Source organism: Camelus ferus, chromosome 13 (genome assembly GCF_009834535.1).
Source record: "Camelus ferus isolate YT-003-E chromosome 13, BCGSAC_Cfer_1.0, whole genome shotgun sequence".
Taxonomy (NCBI): Eukaryota; Metazoa; Chordata; class Mammalia; order Artiodactyla; family Camelidae; genus Camelus; species Camelus ferus.
The window spans coordinates 10,190,821-10,205,113 of record NC_045708.1 but is presented as its reverse complement, the minus strand read 5'-3'; positions in this window follow the sequence as shown (position 1 = coordinate 10,205,113).

Genomic DNA, 14,293 nt, shown 5'->3' with positions numbered 1-14,293 from the left:
GCTGGACCTGTGTCGTGGCTGCCCCTTTAGACCAGGCATGCCCTTCTGTGGATTCACCACAGTCCTCACCATTCCCTATTACCCACCCAGCCTGGATTCACTCCTTTATAAAACCTGCCTAGCCTATTGAACACTTGAGTTGGCAACCCCAACTCTTCCACAATTCTGTCACTTTTCAGTGCCCAGGAATGATCGTTCTGCTCCTTGCTGGTGCAGAGAAACATGATGGAGCTATCGCAGACCCGCCTGCCCATATATACTGTTCCGCCTAGGCTCCTGCTGCCCTCCCTGGCTCCACACGGGAAAGGGAAAGGGGTACAATGGAACACAGCCCAGGGCCCTCGTTCTTGGTTTTCTTTGCTTCCTTTCAGACGTGCCCTCCTCCTCCTGATCTGGGAAGCTTTATTTTGTCTTAAAAGAGTCAGGAAGCCTTGCTAGTTCAGCATCTGGGTCGTCCCCCACCCCCAATAGTAGAATCTATTCTACTGTCTGCACACGCCAGTCCTTTCTGTTTCCCCGACTTCCTAGGCTTTCAAAATTCAAAACTCAGGACTGTTTGGTTCTCTTTTTCCGCTGTGTCATCCCTTCCTGCAGACATATGATAAGAGCTGCTTGAATTTTAGGGGTGGAGAGGGTCTTGAAAAAATCAGAAAACTGGGACTGAAGAACACCATCAGTTAAAATGTCACCCTTCATCATCTTGGTACATGCCAGGTGCTGTGCTAAATACTTCACATTCATTATCTCATTTCAACCTCAAATTGGAAGTGGAGCGTTTGTCCAAAGTCAACAGCTAGTGGGAAAGCAGAGCTGGGACTTGAGCCTAGAGCGAATCCTCTTAGCCACTTGGTCCCCACAAAGGTATGGCTTTATTTTACCCTCACCTTTCCTGATACCTGCACTCTCAGGTCACTGCCGGTCTGCGCAGGGTCACAGGCTTTACCTGGATGAAAGTGAAAGGCCATTGGTTAAACTTTTCCTAAGGCCCGCCTATTCCCTCGGTGATTGGCAGAAAGGTTGTGACTGATACGAGGCGGATTATAGACACAGTGAAGTATATTGACCCTTCTCAGGCCACTTTAACCGCCGCCCGGGAGTCCAGACAGCCTGAGCAGGTCGACTCCCTGGAGAAGAGCAGGGATAAAAATGGAAGGATGAAACAAGAGGCCGAGTCTGAGAGTTGGCAAATCCAGTTACAGGAAGAGTAAATGCTGGCTGAGGTCAATTTGTAAATCAGCAGCTTGCAAAGCTAGACAAACCTATTTCTTGGAAAATCCAATTATAATGCAGAGCTTAGAGGGCTCCCTGGGTTTCTGCTCAGCTCCCTGCAGAGCCCCGCCCGATGTCCCCTTGGCTGTCTCCTGTCAAAGGGCCCTGAGCAATCCAAGAGCTTGCTAGTCACTGGGACTCCAGGGAGCTGTTTTATCTAAGCACTTGGGCAGAAAGGTATTCCTACCTTCCTTCCTCACCTCTGGTGGGCAGGAGCATCGATGAGCCATTTGTCGTGCCAGCCCTTTATCCACCCAAGGGCTCTGCTCTGAGGCTTTCTGCAGCCAGTGTGCTGGGAACAGCGAGTCAGTGCAGGCCTGGGAAAAGACAGACCCACCTCATGCCTTTGGATTTTTTCAGGGGTTGTATTTTCCTTGTAAAGCACGTGGGCCTGGTTTGGACAGCACCATCGGGCTAACTGGCCCTCTATTTGGCCAGAAGTGAAGAAAGTGTTTTGTTCTTTTTTTCTTCCAATTCAATGTAATCCAAAGTTTTTTTTTAAAAATTGTACATTAATTGGGATTCTGATCTTTTCCTATTAGAAACCTTTAACCATTTCTTTCACCTTGTATTGCCTTTTAGCTACTCCCCCCCCAGGCACCATTCACAGGGTTGGCACTTATGTTTATACTGATGGGAGGTAGTCTAGCTTGGTACTAGGCACATGGCCTGGCATGTGAGCTGCCTGACTCTGCGGTTACGGACTCCGGCTCCTTGGGTGAGTCATTTCACCTTGTGGGGCTTCAGCTTCCTCATCTGTAAAATGGGGTTGGTAATTACGTCCTGACAAGTTGCCCATTTCATTGCAGCAAACAATGAAAAGTTGTTCATGAGAAGTTGCCCTGTACAGGAGAGGCTCCTATTGTTATTTGCGAGAACCCCCCAACATGAATGAAACCATTCTGGGTCAGGAAGAACAGTGATAGGGGTCACTGCTCTTGAATCAGGAGTCACTGGTCTGGTATGATTTGAGGGTCCAAGACCTAGTCCCGGTAGTTGAATTTGACTCTCCAATGTCTTGGTTGGAGAAGCAACTGTGAACTTCACCCAGAGAGCTTCAAAGGCCAAGAGGAAGGTGCCAGGCTGGGATTTCCTCTCTATGTCATCCGAGATCGTGGAACACTTGTGTATGGGGGCAGGGGGTAGAGGCCAGCAAAGGATGGGGGAATGGGGCCCAGTCTGAGGCCTTGGCTGTCAGGAAGTGGGGTGGGAGACGGGAAGGGGAGGGTAGGAGGGTGGAGGGTGAACACCCACAGCCTAGAGCCAGAGGAAGCTGTGCCCTTTGTCCTCTCGGCTTCTGGGGACCAGGCTACTCAGAAGGAGGAAGCAGTAGCCAGAGTTCTGAGCTAGTGACCTTGTGGGCTGCCAGGGGAGGTGGGAACAGCCACCCAATCTTGTGGAAATCCCCTACATATGGGTGGCTGAGGACCTTCCTGGGCTGGAACCCTCTTTTGTTCCAGACCTTTTACTTCTTTTTATTTCTTCTTTTTTTATTGAGGCATAATTTATATTCAGTGAGGTGCAAAACTCTTGAGTGGACAGCTTGATGAGTTTTTACCTAAGGACATATCCACGTAGCCATAACCCAGCTCAGAATTGAGAGCATTCCCAGAACCTGAGAAGGCTGCCTCGTATCCTTTTCCAGTCCAAACTCTCTCAAGTCACCTTAATTCTGACCTTCATCACTGTAAATAAATTTTGCCTATTTTTGAACTTCGAATAAACAGAATTACCCAGTATGTGTTCTTTTGTCTCTGACTTCTTTCACTCAATATTGTGTCTGGGAGATCCAGGCAGGGTTTTTGTATGGCTGTCCTTTGTTCTTCTTCACTGCTGTGTAACATTCCATTGTCTTACTATACTATACATTTTCATTCTTCTGTTGATAGACTTCAGGGCATTTCTAATTTGGGGCTGTTCTGAAACAGCAGCTACGAATATTTTTGCACCTGGTTTTGGGGGTACAGAGCTCTCCTTTCTGTCAGGCATACACCTAGAGTGGTTCCAAGTCTTTTAGACATCCTTTTTAAAAATGCTTCAAGATAAGGGAAAAGGGCACTAGTGCATTTCCCTCCCTTCCCCTCCCTGCAACACAATCGTCCAGGGTTGCAGGTGAGATGCTCCGAGAAGCAGAAAGGAGAGAGAGAGGGCTCCGCACAGCCGCAGCCCCATTCTAAAGATGTAAAAAGATGTTGGTTACTTGCCAACAGAATTTCCCCTTTCAGAAATGTCCCCTGATCTTTTGCTGGCAATGTGCATGAGAGAATTTCTGAGCCTTAGAAGAAAGTTCCTCTCCTTCCCCTCCTGATGGTGCCTGTTGAAATCTTGAATGTCTGGTAGACCTCAGAGATCATTAAGTCCTTTCTTCCCATGTTACAGCTACGGAAACTGATGCCCAGAGAAGGGGCTTGCCGAAAGCCTCACAGCTGGTGAGTGGCAGGGCTAGAAAGACAAAGAGTCCCAGCCTTCAGGGAGGAAGGGATTATATTCATTCATTCATTCGTTTGTTCGTTCATTCATTCATCTTCCCAGTGCTATTGGGCTACACTGGAGCTCTTGGTCCCAAAGTTTAGAGTCTTTCAGTAGTCGTCCTTCCATGGTTATTGGATGGCAGATTCTAGACTTACTCTAGTCATCATTCAATAAGCCTTGTTGATCACCTACTGTGTGCCAGGTACTGTTTCAGTCTCTTGGCACACAGCAGGAGATAAGACATTTCTGCCCTCACGTAACTTGCATCCTCTCAGGGGAGAAGACCAAGAAACACATAAATAAGTAAATTGAGGTAAGTTGGGTGAAGATGAGGAGTAAAACAAAGCAGGAAGGGAGGATGGGAAGTGCTGAAGGCTTGAGGAATGGGGAGAGTTGGATTTTTGAACTTAATGATCAGAGAAGTGACATTCAGAAATCCTGAGGGAGGTGAGGGAGTGCAGGGAAGTGGAGTGGAGGCTGTAGGATGGGAGGGTGTTCTGGGCAGGAGGCACAGCAAGTGCAAAGGCCCTGAGGCAGGAGTCTGCTGGGGTATTTGGGGAACATTGAGAAGGACCATATGGTTGGAGTGAGTTAAGCAAGTGGGAGGGTGCCGGGGGATGGGGTCAGAGAGGTGAGGGGCAGGGGGATCTGTAGGACTGTGCGGGTTACTGGAAGGACTTGGGGTTTTACTCACAGATGTGGGGTCTTCAGAGAGCATCCTTCAGAGGAGTGACAGGACCTGACAGTGTTTCTAAGAGGAGCTGGCTGCTGCATGGAGAATAGATGGGGACAAGGACAGAAGCAGCAGGAGCATTTAAGAAGCTGTGACAATAATTCAGTGACAAATGATGGGGCTTGGCCAGGTGGGGACAGTGGAGGGAGATGTCTCCTTGTGATGCTTTGAGGCAGTGCCAACAGGACTTCCTGGCATATTGACGTTGGTCCTAATAGGAGACCTTTGCACCTTAAACGCAAAGCAGGTGTGCTTTGCAAAGGAGGCCATTGAGTTTCAGGAACAAGGTCTTCCTCATTCTTCTAGATCTTCTAGGCTGACATCCTCCCAGGTACAAGGAGGAAAAGAGAGTAATTCTCTGGGTCAACAATGGCAAAATCAATCTTTTGGGCTCTGACTGGGTCATGTGCTCATTGCTGCACCAATCACTGGCAGGTAGGGGCATGGAACTGCACCCTGATTGGCTTAGCCTAGCTCCCCTAGCACCCAAACCAAAGGGTCATGGCACCTGGGACATGGGGACGGGTGGGTTGAACTTGCTGCTATGACCAAACACAAATGATGATGGTAATAGTGATAATAACAGTAACCACAATCGCTTACACAGTGCTTGGTCTTGTTTCAGCAGCAAGAAGGAGGGAGGACGTCTGGACACCAGGCTGGAGACACCTGTTAAGGTGTCTTGGGAAACTCTTAGATTGAGTGGGAGATTGGATTTAAAAATCTTGGCTGTGTGTTAGGATCACCTTTTCCAGAGTAACTATGGGCCCCACCTCAGACCAATTGAATAAGAATCTCTGGGGTGAGACCCTAACACTAGGGTTGAGAAACTTCTCCAGGTGTTTCTACTGCGCCTAGCCTCTGGGCCTGGGAACGGCCTGGCCAGCTCAGTGTGTCCTCTGCAGGGTGGGACGTCTGCAGCTCCAACAGCCCCCCAGGTGTTTCCTCTGCTCATTATAGTTTGTGGACCCCGGAACGAGGCCTTTCTTTTCCTCACAGCTTAGCTCCCTGGGGTCAACAGATAAGGCTGCTCCTGGCCAGAGGTGCACCTGCTGGCCACCTGAGGGCGGAGAGAATGAATGTCTCAGGCACTCATTCGCCATTCTGCAGTGGGAACTTGACCTAAGGTCTTTTTCATGAGTCTATGACTCTTTAAAGTCGCCTTAGCCCCTGTAGTAGGACCCCTGGGTCATTACTTGACAGTCTCATTTTCTTGCAAAATTAATGGTATCTTCCCTGGAAGGTTTTAAATTAGACCTTTGCCCTTTTGTTGATTTGAGCATTATTTCTCCTCTCCCAGGTGTGGCATCTACAGCCTGGAGCTTCTTTAACAGAATGGCTGTCTGGGGGAGAAAGAGTCATTCTGTCCTCGTTCCCCCAATAGTGACAATTGTACACTGAACGCTCCTGATTGTAATATTCAAGAAAGCTTTGTGGGAGCTGCTTATGTTCCAAAGCCTCCTTGATAGATGTGTGAGTGGGAATCAACATTTACTTTCTTACGGCAGCAATACTATTAAAACTAAGGTGGTTTTCCAAGATAGTCCACAAAGATCTATTCATTCAAAGATCTCATTATTCTATGAATAATTAAAAAATGCTGGAATAGAACATTAGGAATAATTTTTCACTTACATAACATCTAACATTTCAGATAGGAAAAAATAAACACTGATTCCAGAGTTAATAGAATTTATGTCATTAGAAAAATATTTACACTTCCCCCTTAATCTGTATGTTTTGGGCATAGAGTACATTTATCTTTTTCATTTTTCCCATTTCTGACTTCCAAGTCCATTTTATTTCCTGAACCAGAATAATGTTAGTACAGCAAATGAGTGGTGAGTGACAAACACACCTATCAGGTGGCAGGGAGTGGTGGCAGTCCTGATAATGACCGTCCCTCATGGCTGACATACATGATGGAGCCCACAATCCACAGACCAGCTGTTCACCCTCAGCTGAGCCGGAGGCGGGGATCACACAGGTCACTTCTACCTGCTCCCGGCTGTGCTAAGTAATGCGCATCCCACGCGCTGTGTGGCGTAAACATTAATTACAGGGGCCGCTGCTTCTCAGGAAGAGCCACAAGGATGTCGGGGATGGGCCTGTGAAGGGTGGAGACCTCTGGGACAATGGCTGGGGGAGGGGCCTGGGGCTGCCCCTCACCCAACTCCACAGTCTTTCTGGGGATGCCGTCCAGCTGAGCCACCAAGTTCAGGGACTGTTTGGCTGAGTGTCCTAGTGATAACATCACCGTCTTTTCTAGAAGCCCCCTTGTTGGGGCTGGAAGGGCTACACAGTGCAGACGCTTTCATCTCGGGATGAGACGCTGAAACCAGCGAAAGGTGTGGCTTCTCTGCCCAGGATCACACGGCCAATCAGAGGCTGGACTTGAACTCACATACTCTGACCACAGGTGCACGGCCCTTTCCACTCTGCTCTGATACCTCTCTCCTCTTTCCTACACATTTCTCAAATTCTGGTTAAAGACAAGAGCTGTCCTGTCATCCCAAGCACACAAGTGAGGCACACTGGAGAGCCCCAGGGGGCCAGGGCCCCCCTCTTTTTCGTTTTTTTCTGGGCCTTGGGGGCCCCGTGAGATCTTCCACTACTCTTCAGGGGATTTATCTGCTGACATGGCTTCTTCTAGTAGAATGTAAGCTCCTTGAGCGGCAGAACCGTATCCCATTTGTTTCCTTGTCGCCCATGGCAAGCTGGGGGTCCCATCCAGAGAAAGCACTTAAGTGTTTGATGAATGAATATGTGGGCTTCACAGCATGGTTTACTCTCATCCAGATAGAATCCCAAACTCTCTCTCTACCTCCACCTGCCCCCTCTCAGCTGGATCCACGTCCCCTTCTGGGATCTAGAGTGTGGGTGTGTGGTGAGCTTAGCTGAGACTGATAGATGCTGGGGTTTAAAAGCTTTGCCACTCATGATGCTCCTTTACTTGGGTCTCATCCAGTCCCCCAACAACCCAGGGAGTGAAAAATACAACTGTTCCCGTGCCCCTTTCCAGAAGAGGCGAATGAGATTGGGTTATCATCAAGGCCAAGGTCATGCAGGTGGTAAGTGGTGGGACCAGCCTTAAAGGCAGGTCCCTGGGTGCTGGATCCCAGCCTTTCTTGGCTGTAAGTGAGTATCCGCAGACTGTTTAGAAGTACCTCCTAGTCAGGGATGAGTTGTGGATCGTATGTTCCTAGGTGTGCTTGTGGGGTTCCTCAGAGCCCTCTGGGGTTCCGTGAAGCACAGTTTGACCACCACTGCTTCAGGCATTTCTTCTTTAAGCAGTGGTTGCAGAGCCGTTCTCTCTGCCAGGATTAAGAAGAGTGAGATCCAGATCATGGCTCCAGTCCTGGCTCTGATCTCTGTAAACTGTGTGATCTTGGGCAAGCCACGTCTCCTCTCTGGGCCTTGCCACCCTCACCTGTGATGTGAGCTCGTCAGAACCTATGGCCCCACTAGCCAGTCCCACGCCCCTGAGCTGGCCGGTCAAGAAACAGAGCACTGGTCCCAGGGTCTCCATGGCTTTGGCTGGTGAGGAGTCGCCCTGTCTCGGGCGATTCTGGAAGATTCCTATGGGTGTCCATTCTGCAGCGGCTCCCTGACAAGGCCACGTCTTCAGCCCAGAGGGTTCAGAAGCTCAGGGTACAGCTGGAAAGGAGCCAGGCACATGGCTGTGCTGAAGATGGGTCCTGGGGGATGGAGTGTGGGCAGGGCTGCCCCAGGGCCTAGTCCCTGGCCCTGTTCCTGCTGGATGACCCACACCCCGTCTCCTCCCATCACAGCCTTTCCTGAGGAGCCCAGGGGGTGGCATCTTGTTATTGCCTTGCCCCAGCCCCTTGGCCTCAACCTGGAGATGACCCCCACCCCCAGGGGCGGCAATTCTCCAAAGGGTTACAAGAGCTCACTTGGACAACAGGGAGAAGGGTTACAAGAGCTATAACTGATAAACCCTCACAAGCATCCCTGAAAGACCCTGGCCAAGTGCCTATGTGTCCCTTCCCGTTTCATCCTCATGATAACCCCTGAAGGGTTACTGCCAACCCATTTTACAGATGACCAGACTGAGGTCCCAGGGAGGTCACATACACACCCAAGGTCTCACCACTGATTAGTGACCATGAGGGCACTTGAACCCAGGCAGGCAGGCTCACAGGGCAGGGTCCTAGTCAACAGAATCCTACAACTGAACCGGAAGCAGTGGCTTGGAGGATGCAGTCTCATGACTGTGTTTGCCTGGCTGGGGTAGGGAAGGTGACCTCCTCTGTGCCTGTGTATCCTTGGGACCTGTCATTGCAAACTTGGCTCCCTGCCACCGTTCGTAAGTGGTTCATGGGGCACGAACTAGGGGCAGAAATCAAGAAAGGAATGAAAAAACATTTCCTCCTTTTTGAAAGTACAGTTCAGCTCCGCTGGGTCATGTTTTCATGACATTTATCACGAATGTCATTTAAATCTTTGGTGTCTGTTCCTTCTGTGCTGTCAGCTCCATGAGGACAGCGGCCAGGTCACTTTTGTGCACTTGATGAATGACCAGTGCCCATCCCAGTACCTGGCATGTGGGAGGGGACTGTACCCTCCAGAGTGAGGAGCGACACTTTAACACCAAGCATAAAGCGTGGCGCGTGGGATTTCTTGGGCCTGCTGCTAAGATGTTAGCCTGGAGCTCCGGGTCATATCCCACGCCCCCTGGATGTCACTGCGTTACAGGCCGGGGGTGTTTGTATCCTCAGCCTTACGCTGTGAGGGCTGTGGGCCTGTGTCCTGGATGACAGCTTCCCACAGAGACACCTGCTCATTCACGGCCTGAAACCCCAGGGTCTGTGTAATGCCATTTCTCAAACTCTGCTCTACCCAGAACAAAGCGGGGATGAGAGAGGGACTGGCGCCTCCGTCTGAGATCGCCCTCAGTTCCTTGCCACTTGGGCCTCTCCGTGGCTCAGCTTACAACTTGGCAGGTGGTTCCATCAGTGAGAGCAAAGAAGAGCCAGAGCCAGAGTCAGTCTTTTATAACTAATCTCAGGAGTGACATCTGGTCCTTTTTGCTGGATTGTATCTTAGAAGCGAGTCACACGCCAGTGGAGGGGATTTGACAGAGACATGAACACCAGGAGGTGGGGCCATTGCAGCCGTTGTAGGAGCTGTCTGCCGCATGGGGGGCTCCAACTCAAGATCAGATGCGTTGGAGAGAGCAGGGCTTGGAGTCAGGCAGAAACAGCTTGATGCCGGCTTTTCCTCTAACCTGCGGCGTGAAACTCGCACATTTCTCAGCCTCGCTGAGCCTGGTCTGTAGGGTGGAGGCCGTTTCACCTGCCGCATCGGGGCTGAGCTGAGGGGCGCGTGTGATCAGCGTTGCTACGCTGCCTTGCCCCGGGTGTTAGCTCCCCAGGGCTGCGCTAACAAAGTGCCACAAACGTGGCGGCTTAAACAAACCAGAGGCACGATTTTGCAGCTCTGGAGGTCAGAGGCGGTCAGAAGCCTGACACAGGCGTCACTGGGCTAAAAATCGAGGTGTTGGCTGGGCCGCATTCCTTTCTGGAGGCTCCAGGGGAGAATCCAGTTCTTCCTTTTCCAGCTTGTAGAGGTGCCCATACTCCTTGGCACGTGGCCCCTGCCTCCATCTTCAAAGCCGGGAAATGGGGTCAAGACTTTACTGTGCATCACATCAACTCTGACCCTCTCCCACAGTCACACGCCCGCCTCCACTCCCTTCTTCTGCCTCCCCCATCCTCTTTTAAGGCCCCATCAGGGAGCCCAACCAGACAATCCTAAAATAGGATCATCTCCCCTTTTCAGGTCACCTGATTAACAACCTTAATTCCACCAGCAACTTTGATTCCCCTTTGCCATGTTAGGTGACATAGTCACATGTTCTGGGGACTAGGAGGTGGACATTTAGGGACCATAAATCCGCCCACCCCAGTCTTTCCACACACCTGTCCGCCTTTGCCCTGAGATGTCTCCCTCCCCACACCCTGCACCCCGTACCGAGGACACCTGATTGTTCCTGTGGGTTCCCGGCACCCAGAGGGAGAGGCCCTCCTTGGCACACCCAGGGGCAGGAGGAAGGCACATCTGTTCTGCAGGAACGTGGAGAGGAGGCAGGTGCTTGGACACGGTGAAGTTTATGGGCATTCCTCGGGTGCCCCAGCTGTGTCTGACTCCCTGGGGCTGTCCACGTGGTCCCGCGGGGCAGTTTGTATAGCCCTCTCTCCCTGGGAACAATGGCCTTCAGAAGTAGCCTGCTGCTCCCCAGCTGCCTGGCCACAGGTGTCCCGCTCCCGGAGGCCACCGGCCAGGGACCTCTCAGCAGAAGGGAAACAGCCGGCACCTCGTGTTGGAGTTGCATCAACAGAAGAAGGCATCCTGGGTGAGATCAGCCCTGTCTCTCAGCTCACCTCCTGCTGGGGGGGGGGTCTCCTGGCTGGGAGGGAATCTGGGGGGGTCACCAGCATCCAAATTTGTCCTGAGGCCAGCTTCCAAATTCTGCCTGTCCCACTGAAGATGTGTTTCTTGCCTTCAGTGGGGAAACAAAACAGAAGTCATTTCTCTATCAAGAGCCACCCTTTTCAGGCTGCAGGGATGGACGGGGGACCCTGTGACAGTGACTTGTTGGGCCTGGATTGCTGGGTGGTCTGTGCTGGTTTGCTTGCCATCTAGTGGCGAGTTATGGGACTGCGTGCTGTAATAGCCCAAGGACCGTCTAGGCTGGATTTACTACCCCAGGGCAGCGGTCCCAAACCCTGACTGTGCCACAGAACCACCCAAAGAGGTTCCGGAAAATACATATGCTCAAGCCCCACACCACACCTCCTGTATCTGAAAACCTGTAGTTTAGTCTTAGAATGCAGGCCCTCAAGCCCTATCTCTAAATTCTAAATTGCTAGGTTGAGGATAAGACCTGGGTCGATTCCCCACAAATGCAGTTTGGCCTCTGACTCTGCAACATTACAAGCTCAAGGGAAGGCATCTCTAGCTAGCAAAATTAGGTCAGTCCAAAAAAAAAAAAAAAGAATTTAAGATTATTCCATCTTTCCATATTATTCAATGTAATGTGGGTAGAGTGCTTGAAATGCGGTGGGTAGTCATGTGCATGCCTGCGTGCATGTGTGCATATGTATGCGGGATGTAGGAACTGAGAGAAGGGACAGGAGTCGCTTTGGGGTCAAGCCCAGCGGTTGGTGGGTAGCTTAACTGGGACTCTTAGGATCGAGAGCCTGAAACCCAATTTGAGTTGCCTTAAGCGGGTGGTGGGGGGCCTGTGTGAGGGTGCTGTGGGCTGAACTGTGCCCCTCAAATTCTTATGTTGAAGTCCTAACCCCCAGTGCTCCAGAATGTGACCTTACTTGGAGACAGGGTCTTTAAAGAGGTGATTAAGTTAATATGAGGTCATTAGGGTGGGCCCTGACTCAGTATGACTGGTGTCTTTATAAGAAGAGGAGATTAGGACCCAGACACACACAGAGGGAAGCCTGCAGGGGGACAAAGGGAGAAGACGGCCTCAGAGGAGACCAACCCTGCTGACACCTTGATCTTGGATTTCTAGACTCTGGAACTGTGAGAAATTAAATTTCTATTGTTTAAAAAGCAACATTGTTATGGTGACCCTAGAAAACTAACACAGGGAAGGAATGGGGGAAGTGGGAAGGGTTAGGGTGTCACCGAACCAACCCCCAGGGAGCAGGGGGGACCTAGCCTCAGGGACAGTTGACTCCAGGGACTGACAGTCCTCCCTGCTCCCTCTTGCATCTTGTGTTCTGGCTCTGGGTCCGTCTCGTTATCTCAGGAATCTTCTAGTGGGAGACACATGGCGGCCTGCAATTCTGGGGCAAGTCTCATAGTTCAAGATCCAGAGGAAAGCCAGAGCTCACCTTCCACTCACGAATTCGAACCGTCTAGGTAGGGATTCTGATTCTGCCTCCTCGCATCTCAGGGCCACCCCTGGGGCCATTTGCAGTGGCCAGGGGGCTGAGGGGCTGGGAGCTTCCAGCGGGGATCATGTGATTTCCCTGAAGGCGGGGGAGGGGGTGATGGCGACAATGGAGGTGGTAGGACAATAGGACATCGTGCTGAAAAGAGCCCCACTCCCGAGAATGACAGGCAGCGAGCCTGGGGCGATCCCCCAAGGCCGGCAGAGGAGGGGAAGGGGTGCTCGGCAGAGATGCTGCGGTCCACATGGGGGAAGGCAGTGGCCGCACGGCCTGTGTCTGTCTATGGCCAAGCCTGGTGGGAGTGGGACAGTCAGCACCTGCCACGCCCCCAACTCCCAGCGTGGGGGGAAGAGCAGGGGGGCTGGTTCCTCAGCTACCGTCAGGCTCCATCACTAATTTGCTTGTTTCCTGGTTTGTCTGTTTTTTTTTTTTTTTAATAAAATGGGGTTGATGGAGGTGTGGTGTGAGATTAGCTATTGTAAGTACTCACTCAAGCAGAGCATGCTGGTTCCTAAATTATTATCTTGTTTTAAGTCTCTGCTCACAGAGCTGCCTTTGTCCTTGAAACCCATAATTTACAGAGCAATTTTCTGTCAGGTGGAGGGAGTGGATCCGGCTTCCGGGAACACCATACTTAACAATGGGATATCTCTTCAGCCCTGGGAACTTGTGGCTTCAGGATTTTTTTTACTGTAAAGAGCTGGGTGTGGCCGGCCAGCCTTAGGCCAGTGGGTACGAGCCCAGACTCTGCAGAGAGCCTGTCTGCAGTGCTAAGATCCCAGCTCCCACGCCTAGCTCAGGACTCTGGGAATATGTGTAATGTCGCTGTGCCTCAGTTTCCCCATCTGTCAGATGTGAAAAACAATGCCCACTGCAGGGGCGGCTGGGAGGATTAAAAGGGCAAAAACACGACCCTGCTGTGGTTCTCTACTGGGGGTGATTTTTGCTTCCCCTGGAGACACGTGGCAATGTCGGCAGACATTTGGGGCTCCCGTGACTGGTGGGGGGATGCTACTGGCTTCTAGTGAATGAAGGCGAGGGAGGCTGCTAGACATCCTGCAACACACAGGCCAGCCCTCCGCCCTCTGCCCTCCGCCCTCCAAAGTGCGGCCAGGATGTCTGCCTTGCCGAGGCTGAGAAACCCTGCCGTGAAGGACGGGGCAAATGTCCCGTCACTGTTGGCTGTTGTTACATCTCATCTCTGAATTCTCACTTCTGTTTCTGGTGCTCCTGTAAGCTGCCAGGTGCTGGGACTCAAGTTTCCTTCCCTCTTTGAATATCAGGGGGCTCCTCTTCCTGGGGTCTGGCTGCCCTGCCCCACAGCTGGGTAGTGGAAGCACCCCTCAGGGAAGAACCCCCCATCTCTCCACCTCCTGGGCCACGTCGGAGGGTCTCACGGCCACACGGCCCCCTAAGCGCCACCAGGCACTCTCTTCTCCTGCCAGTGCATGTGTGCCCCTCAGGACATGAGCCTTGGTGGGCTGACCCCACCCCCGGTGGGCTTGCGACCCCATCCCACTAAGGCAATGAGATTCCACCTGAGATGTTGCTAGGACTACCAGGTGAGAGCCTCTGTCTTGTGCAGGGGACGCTGAGCTGGGAGGTTGTGTGTCTTCGTGGAAGTTTTGCCAAGAATTGGGATCAACATCTCTGGGAATGGACCTGACGCAGAGAAAAGCAAAGCCAAGGGATGAAGAAAGATGAAGACCCTGAAGATATCACCGGACACTCCAGATCCGGCTGAGTCCAAAGCCAGTGGTAGTCCTGGACTGGTCTTCACACTAGCCAGTACATTCCTTTTTCTTCTTAAACCAGTTTTTGAGTTGGGGTTTGTCACCTGTCGCTGTCTACTACAGAAATCCCACCTGTCCTGGAGTCTTAT